Raw genomic sequence first — 8,781 nt, 5'->3', positions numbered from 1 at the left:
AGGCATGAGGGAGACAGATTATAATCAAGGGGAGGTGATGGTCTAGTGTTAAGGTGTTGGGCTTGAGCCCAGAAAATCATGGGTTCAAATCCCACCTGACAGGAGAATCACCAAGGGGCCCTTGGGCAAGGCCTTTAATCTCCTATTGCTCCCAGTGTGTAGTGAGCGCCTTGTATGGCAGCACCCTGACATCGGGGTGAATGTGAGGCATAATTGTAGAGCGTCTGATGCAGATGGAAAAGCGCTATATAAATGCAGTCCATTTACCATTCATTTACAATCTGCAACCCCAAATAAAAAAAACACGGCACAATATGGAAAGTGAAAAAAGGAAAGAAAAAGATACAGTGACTCTTATATTTAGTTTCAGTTATCTTTCATTGCACACAGTATAAAGCCAAGATATTTCATGCTTTGAGTGGTCATCTTAAATTCATTGTTAATATACAGTCCTGAATTTATTCCAAAACATAAATTGGGAATGGCAATTTAGGGCTAGTAAATGAGGTAAAACAAATAATGCTTAATCAAACAGGTAATGTCAACAGGCGAATGTAATCATGATTGGTGCAAAAGCAATACCCGCAAAAGGCTGAATCTTGAGGATCAAAGATGGTCAGAGGCTCTCCAGTTTGTCAACAAATGCAAGAGAAAATTACTGAATTGTTAACCTTTACAGCCCAAATAGTATTTTCTCGATTTGACGAAACCTTTAGTAATTTCCATTTTAAAGTACTTGTATATACTATTGTGCCCATGTGTTGCTTTTAAAAAATGTTCACAACAATCTCAGCTTTCTGAATGAGAGACATATATTTCTCTTGAAACACTGCGTCAAGATGTAATCTGGCTCTAAAAGTGACAATATGAAATGAAATGCCTTTTAAAAAGATCTTCAAATCTTTAGTTTAAAAAAATACTCCTGTTTTGGTGTTAGAAATGGGTTGAGTAAAGTCTTCACAAAAATAGTGTTATATAGAACGCACTGACCATTTTAGAATGGCCTTTTATTGTGACCAGCCTAAGGCACATCTGTGCAATAAAAATGCTGTCGGCCCCCCCACAAAAAAAAGTGCGCACCGGAGAGTACCTGCCTCTGAGCGTACGTAATGAATTAGGTGCGTGCCTAGAAAGCCTTGTGTATTTAGGCTACACCGTTGTAAGAGACTCACTAAGAGTAAAGAGTGATGACAATATTTTTTAATTATTATTTGAATGTATAGACCCTCGTGAAGTGATCTCCTGCATACCACAAAACCAAACCAACAACTGATCTGAGAAACGACTCGAGACAGTAGATTAACTCCACATAAACCTTTCATGTAGATATACAGTGGTCCCATCGTTATCGCGGGAGTTATGTTCTAAAAAATAGCCCGCAATAGGCGAAATCCGTGAAGTAGTCAGCGTTATTTTTTACAATTATTATAGACGTTTTAAGGCTGTAAAACCCCTCACTACACACTATACACTTTTCTCAAACAGGCATTAACATTTTCTCACTTTTCTCTCATGTGTAAACACTCTCAAAGTTCAAACCCTAGTACAAAAATAAGACCAACCTTGTTTCAGGCGCCAAAACATTTGTTTGAGAAATAAAAATAGAACGTTTTCCTATAAATAATTATGATGGCTTTTAGAACTAATGAATTTAATTTTAACGATCAACCTACGAGAGTTAGGGACACATAAGAAATTATTAATAGTGGACTGACCAGTATTTCACAGTTCCTCTGATTGCGTCTCTTCATTGTGGCGCTGCTCCGCTGTCGCGCCTTTTCCACTGAGTCACACCTCGCTGCAGGGTGTGTCTTTTTCCCGAGTGAAGAACACAGTTATGTGTAGTTGTTGGCGCTCTTTTTTCTTTCTATGGGCGAAAAGATTCTTATAAACAGACACGCAGAACACAATGCGCGTACTCTCCCTTCGCGGTGCCGCAACAGGTGTCGCCGTCATCTCGACAGAACACCGGGCCTGCTTGATGAGGACGCAGAGCACAATGCGCTGTTTAAAAAAAAAAAAGCATGCAAATTGGACAAAAAAAAATCCGAGAAACTGTGAGGCACTATATTTTCCAGTATTTCGTTTGCTTCTTTTTTATTTTTATTTTTGATAACTCTCATATCCGAGGCGGCAAGATTGATAACGTGAGGGGGCGTCGCCCCCAAATGCCCCCTCGTGGCGCCGGGTCCGGTATATCAGAATCAGAATTCTTTATTGTCATTGTTCCTCAAGGGCTCAATGAAATTCAAAAGCAGCTCTGAGAAAAACATGCAACAAATAATGCATAATGCATATAAAAGTTTAAAAAGACATAAAAATGTGAAGTTATAAAAAGACTATTACAGTAGGGTTGAGGCGTTTAGGTCAACAACAGCTCTTGGAAAGAAGCTGTTTTTCAATCTCTTTGTTTTACTCCTTATTGTTCTAAAACGCCTCCCAGAAGGTAAGAGTTCAAATAGATAGTGACCGGGGTGTGAGGAGTCCTGACAATGCTGCGGGCTCTCCTGAGGCAGCGGGTATGGTGAATCTCCTCCAGAGATGGGAGAGTGCAGCCAATCAGTCTCTGGGCGGTGTTAATGACCCACTGAAGCTGCTTCCTCTCTACTGCAGTACAGCTGGAGAACCACAGCGAGATGCCGCAGCTCAGCACAGACTCCACAGAGCAGCGATAGAAGGATAGCAGAAGCTCAGATCTCAAATTATTCTTCCTGAGAGTCCTCAGGAAGTAAGTCTCTGCTGCGCCTTCTTCAGGATCCCTGTGGAGTTAACAGTCCACGTCAGACCCTCGCTGATGTAGGTGCCCAGGAACCTGAAGTCTTGCACCATCTCCACCCTATCCCCATTGATGGTGACAGGCTGAATGTCTGGTTTACACTTCTTAAAGTCAACGATAAGCTCCTTTGACTTGGAGGTGTTCAGGGTAAGATTATTCCGTACACCAGACAGACAGACGCTCCACCTCCACCCTGTAGGCAGTCTCATCTCCTTCTGAGATGAGCCCCACCACCGTGGTGTCGTCTGCAAACTTAATGATGGTGTTGCTCGGGTGGGTAGGGATGCAGTCATGGGTGTAGAGCAGGGGGCTCAGCACACAGCCCTAAGGAGAGCGGTGCTGGTCCTCAGTGATGAGGACAGGTGGTGGCCTACTCTCACCCTCTGGGAGCGGTCCGTCAGGAAGTCCATAATCCAAAAACAGGTGCTGTCGGGGAGACCCAGGTCCCTCAGTTTGCTCACCAGCCTGCTTGGGATAATGGTGTTAAAGGTCGAGCTGAAGTCCAGGAAGAGCAGCCTAGCGTAGCTCCCCCGCTGCTCCACATGGATCAGCGTTATGTGCAGAGCGGTGGCAATGGCATCCTCTGTGGACCGGATGGCTCTGTAGGCAAACTGGTGGGGGTCGAGTGTGGAGGGCAGAGTGAAATGATATGACTCCGTACCAGTTTCTCGAAGCACTTCATAATGATGGGGGTGAGTGCTACTGGCCGGTAGTCATTGAGGCTGGTGATGTTGTTCATTTTAGGCAAAGGAACAATGGTGGAGGACTTCAAACAGGGTGGAATGGAGCACTGGGGAGGGACTGATTAAAAATGATAGTGAAGATCCCCGCCAGTTGGTCTGCATTGCAAATATTTGCTCATTTTGAAATGAATGCCTGCAACACAGACAGTGGTATTTACCACTGTGTTACATCACCTTTCCTTCTAACAACATAAGCATTTGGGATCTGAGGACACTAATTGTTGAAGCGTTGTAGGTGGAATTCTTTCCCTTCTTGCTTGATGTACTTTAGTTGTTCAACAGTCCTTATATTATCGGTCCTAGTATCTTGTCTTTGTAGTGTATTCAATTAAATATAGGTTGAAGAGGATTTGCAAATCATTGTATTCTGTTTTTATTTATGTTTTACACAACGGCCCTACTTCACTGGAATTGGGGTTGTCCTCAGTGAAAACAAATCTCTACAAAATGATATAACAAATTTGAAATATAGATGGCATAAGTGTGAAGACCTTTAGTAACAACTGAATCATCCAGCCGGTTTTCTTTCAACAGTTCGGGGAACATATGAACATTTCCAAATCACAGAATATGTCTAACTGAAATTTCATCAGTCATTAAGAAATACTACAGGCAGCATAGCGGCCAAGTGGTCAGTGTACTTACTTCATAAACAGAAGAATCCTGGTTCAAGACCACCCATGCCCATTCCACTTGAAGGGCATCTAGCGAAATTCCACATTACATTATGTGCTTACTCTGGGCAGCCTATTGGATTTGTAGTTAGCACTGTTGCCTCACAGTGAGAAGGTGTCAGGTTTGCTTGCTTAGTTTGTGTGAGGTTTCCTTGAACCTCCAAAGACACGCAGGTTAGGTCAGTTGGTGACTTCAGAGTAAGCTTGTTTGTGTGTCAGCCCTGTGACAGACTGGTGGCCTGTAAAAAGTGCAATAATAAAAAATGGTTTTAAGCACTTTAAATGAAGAAAAATCAATGAAGTGTTGAACATAGCTCCAGAACAACATTAAACAATGATCCTAAGCACATCACCAAGTACCACCAAAATTAAACTGAGTGACCTTGAAAAAGTACAACATGGGACCAGAGAGTGTGTGCCAATTACAGGGGCATCACACTACTCAGCCGTCCTGGTAAAGTCAACTCCAGGGTGTTGGAAAGGAGGGTTTGGCTGACAGCCAACGTCTGATTGAAGAGGAACAATGTGGGTTCCATCCTTGCCATGGAACAACTGACCAGCTGTTCACTCTCACAAGGATTCTGAAGGGGTCCTGGGAGTATGCCCATCCAGTCTACATGTGTTTTGTGGACTTGGAGAAGGCGTATGACTGGGTACCCCGGGAGATACTGTGGGAGGTGCTGCGAGTGTATGGAATGATGGGGTCCCTTCTCAGGGCCATCCAATCTCTGTACTCATTAAAGCGAGAGCTGTGTTCGGGTGCTCGGCAGTAAGTCGGACTTGTTTTCGGTGGGGGTTGGCCTCTGCAAGGGCTGCGCCTTGTCACCAATCCTGTTTGTGATATAGTCGGGGGTGGACGATCTTCAGTTTGGTGGGCTCAAGGTCTCATCGCTGTTTTTTTGCAGATGATGTGGTCATGTTGGCTTCATTGGCCTGTGACCTCCAACAGTCACTGGATCGGTTTGCAGCCGAGAGTGAAGCGGCTGGTATGAGGATCAACAACTCTAAATCTGAGGCCATGGTTCTGAGCAGGAAACCGATGGATTGCCTGCTCCAGGTAGGGAATGAGGTCTTGCCCCAAGTGAAGGAGGCCAAGTACCTCAGGGTGTGGTTCACAAGCGAGGGGACAATGGACCGTGAGATTGGCCGGTGAATTGGCGCAGCAGTGTTGCATTCACTCTACCATACTATTGTGATGAAAAGAGAATTGACCCAAAAGGTGAAGCTCTCAATCAAGGGCTGTTTCAAGGCATTTGGGGGCCCCAAGCAAAATGGACTTACAGCACCCCCCCCACCCCATTCCTCACCACCCCTGCCTGTCCACCCAAAGCCTTCAACCCCAATTCCAATGAAGTTGGGACGTTGTGTAAAATGTAAATAAAAACACAATACAATAATGTGCAAATCCTCTTCAACCTATATTCAATTGAATACACCACAAACACAAGATATTTAATGTTCACACTGATAAACTTTGTTTTCATGCAAATATTTGCTCAATTTGAAATGGATGCCTGTAACACGTTTCAAAAAAGCTTGGACAGTGGTATGTTTACCACTGTGTTACATCACCTTTCCTTCTAACAACACTCATTAAGCGTTTGGGAACTGAGGACACTAGTTGTGAGTGTCATGATTGGGTATAAAAGGAGCATCCCCAAAAGGCTCAGCCATTCACAAGCAAAGATGGGGAGAGGATCACCACTTTGTGAACAACTGTGTGAAAAATTAGTCCAACAGTTTAGGAACAATGTTTTTCAATGTTCAATTGCAAGGAATTTAGGGATTCCATCATCTACAGTCCATAATATAATCAGAAGATTCAGAAAATCTGGATAACTTTCTACATGTAAGCAGCAAGGCCGAAAACCAACACTGAATGCCCATGACCTTCGATCCCTCAGGCGGCACTGCATTAAAAACCGACATCATTGTGTAAAGGATCTTACCGTGTGGATTCAGGAACACTTCAGAAAACCATTGTCAGTTAACACAGTCCGTCGCTACATCTACAAGTTCAAGTTAAAACTCTACCATGCAAAGCAAAAGCCATACATCAACAGCATCCAGAAACGCTGCCGCCTTCTCTGGGCTCATTTGAAATGGACAGACGCAAAGTGGAAAAGTGTGCTGTGGTCTGAGGAGTCCACATTTCAAATCGTTTTGGAAATCATGGACATCGTGTCCTCTGGACAATAGAGGAAAAAGACCATCCAGATTGTTACCAGCTCGAAGTTCAAAAGCCAGCATCTGTGATGATATGGGGGTGTGTTAGTGCCCCATATTTAGATGGAATCCAGTTGCTTTCACAACTACCAATGCTTAAAAGCACCCCAAGCTAATCTTTATATTTAGTACACAGACTTACTACTTGTAGCTTAACATAGATTTAATCATTCTGTTTGAGAATTAGATGCATCTGATGCCTTAAAGAGAGAACAGCTGGCGTACATGGATACGACTAGACTTAAATGTTCCAGTCTGGTTTATATCGCAGGGAATTATCATAGGTTATTCCTACATGCCCCCCCAATTTGGTAGATAGATTATCACAGTAGAATAGCTAGCATAGCAGAGAAGCTATGCCACCTTCATCAAAACTGAAGTTAAGAACATCATGCACAGTGAAGGCAGGGCCGACCAATTTTTAGGGGGACTGTTCGGTCTGCGACACCGGATCTGACCTGTTTTATTTATTTTCTGCTTGAGGTCACTGTTAAATGTGTATTTAAGAACAAAACAAATCCACCCGCACCACCACACACGCACAACAAAATTCTAGTTATCTCCTCTTGAAGACATCAGACCAGAATAATTTCCTTCATGCACATCGTCACATTGTGTGCTTCCATTGTGCAATGTTTTAAAGAAATCCACAAACTTGTTTAGCAGGAGTGATGCTCATCAGTCACGGATGCATTAATTAAAAAAAAAATCAGAGCAGACATCAAAACTGCACTATTGACTGTATTTGGCAGATTTATGCACATTGCTGTCATAGTTTCTACTTGTTTTCCCCTTAAGGCTACAAAAGTGGAACTTGTGCTAACCACAAAATACACACACTGTTGCACAAACATGTTTTTTAAACTTGGTGCGGTGGTGCAGTGTTCCCATTCTTGCTTCCCACCAACACAGTTTAAATCCCACCCATCCCATAATCCCTTTGGCATCTGGAGTTGTGTGAATAAGGGCATCTGGAGCAAAATATGTGACAAATCAACAGAGATTCATGCTTGATTTGTTACGGCAACTCCGAGCAGCCAAAAGAAACCCCCAGAGTAAACCTTCTTTACGTTGAGAAAAATGTTTTTTTTTATGTCAGAATGTACACAACCTTTTCCAGACTGTGTTTCACAGTGCTTTCTAGAGATTTTTGACATCTTCATATAATTATTTTAAAATGAAGATTGAATTTAAAATCTGTGACAAATGTCTGCAAAGGTTATTAACTGTAGTTTGATCATTAATACAAGCAGTTTGTGTTGTGATGCAGTCCTAAAAATACTCAGAATTAGACCAGAAAATTCTGTACTACATGCCTACTTTTAACAATGCAACAGAAAATATTTGAGCATAGGATACACCATTTGAAAATTTATTGTGAGGAAAACACTGAAAAAGTACATCTGAAACAATGTTACATAATTCAGCAAATAATCCTTTGATTGTACAATGACCCGTCACCGTACATAATACACTGCATTAATAATAATATCCAGCCTTCATGGTCCCAAACCACCCCTTCAAAATCTCAAGACTTTTTCTACCTCAAGCGAGATGCTGTGAGCTGAGGTATATGTACAAAAGTGTCTGAAAGTTCAAACTCAATTTCGGTCTTGTATTGCAAAATTAACTGTTTAACTTCATGTTACACAAAAAGAGAACCAAACAAATTCAGTCAATCTGTGATTTGACACACTGTAGTGTGTATAAATAAATGGAACATTGTCAACCTATAGCAACAAGATAATAAATACACACAGCTGAAGGGTTGGAACAACACGAGTGCGTGCAGCATCAGTTTGTGCAACTCTGATCAGTGACACACACACACACATACATGAAGAAATACCATGACAGCGCCTCCCTTTCTTAAAGGGTGCATCTTACAAGGTGGTACCTTTAAGGTAGTGTCAGACAGCCCGGCAACCAGTTGCAAAACTGTTGAAATATTCAAAGTGCCTGAATTAAAAATAAACAAAGAAATATTACATCACTAACTGGTGCTTTTTCAACGTGCAGTCTGAAGTCAGACTTCAAAACCAGACACGTGTAAAGTGAAGTCATCAGAGGATGTTTGTAGTAAGTTGCAACATGTATGAGCTGATGACAGCAACGAGGGAACAATTTCCACAGACAGGAAAGGCCCAGTGTGATGCCACTTACGATAAAATTCCCTTGTAAAAACTCGATGTTAATGATTGGGTTTTTTTTTTCTTGTCTGATCTCTCTATTCAGAACATCAGTCATTGAGACCTTCACAAAAGCGCCAATCAAAAAAATAAATAAAAAAATGTTTTCCACCAACAAATGTAAAATAAATAAACATTTTCATGTAAGTAAGTATTAGTTAAAAAAACAAAAC

The sequence above is a fragment of the Thalassophryne amazonica genome, chromosome 12 (assembly GCF_902500255.1).
Source record: "Thalassophryne amazonica chromosome 12, fThaAma1.1, whole genome shotgun sequence".
Lineage (NCBI taxonomy): Eukaryota > Metazoa > Chordata > Actinopteri > Batrachoidiformes > Batrachoididae > Thalassophryne > Thalassophryne amazonica.
Note: the sequence above shows the minus strand (reverse complement) of the source record.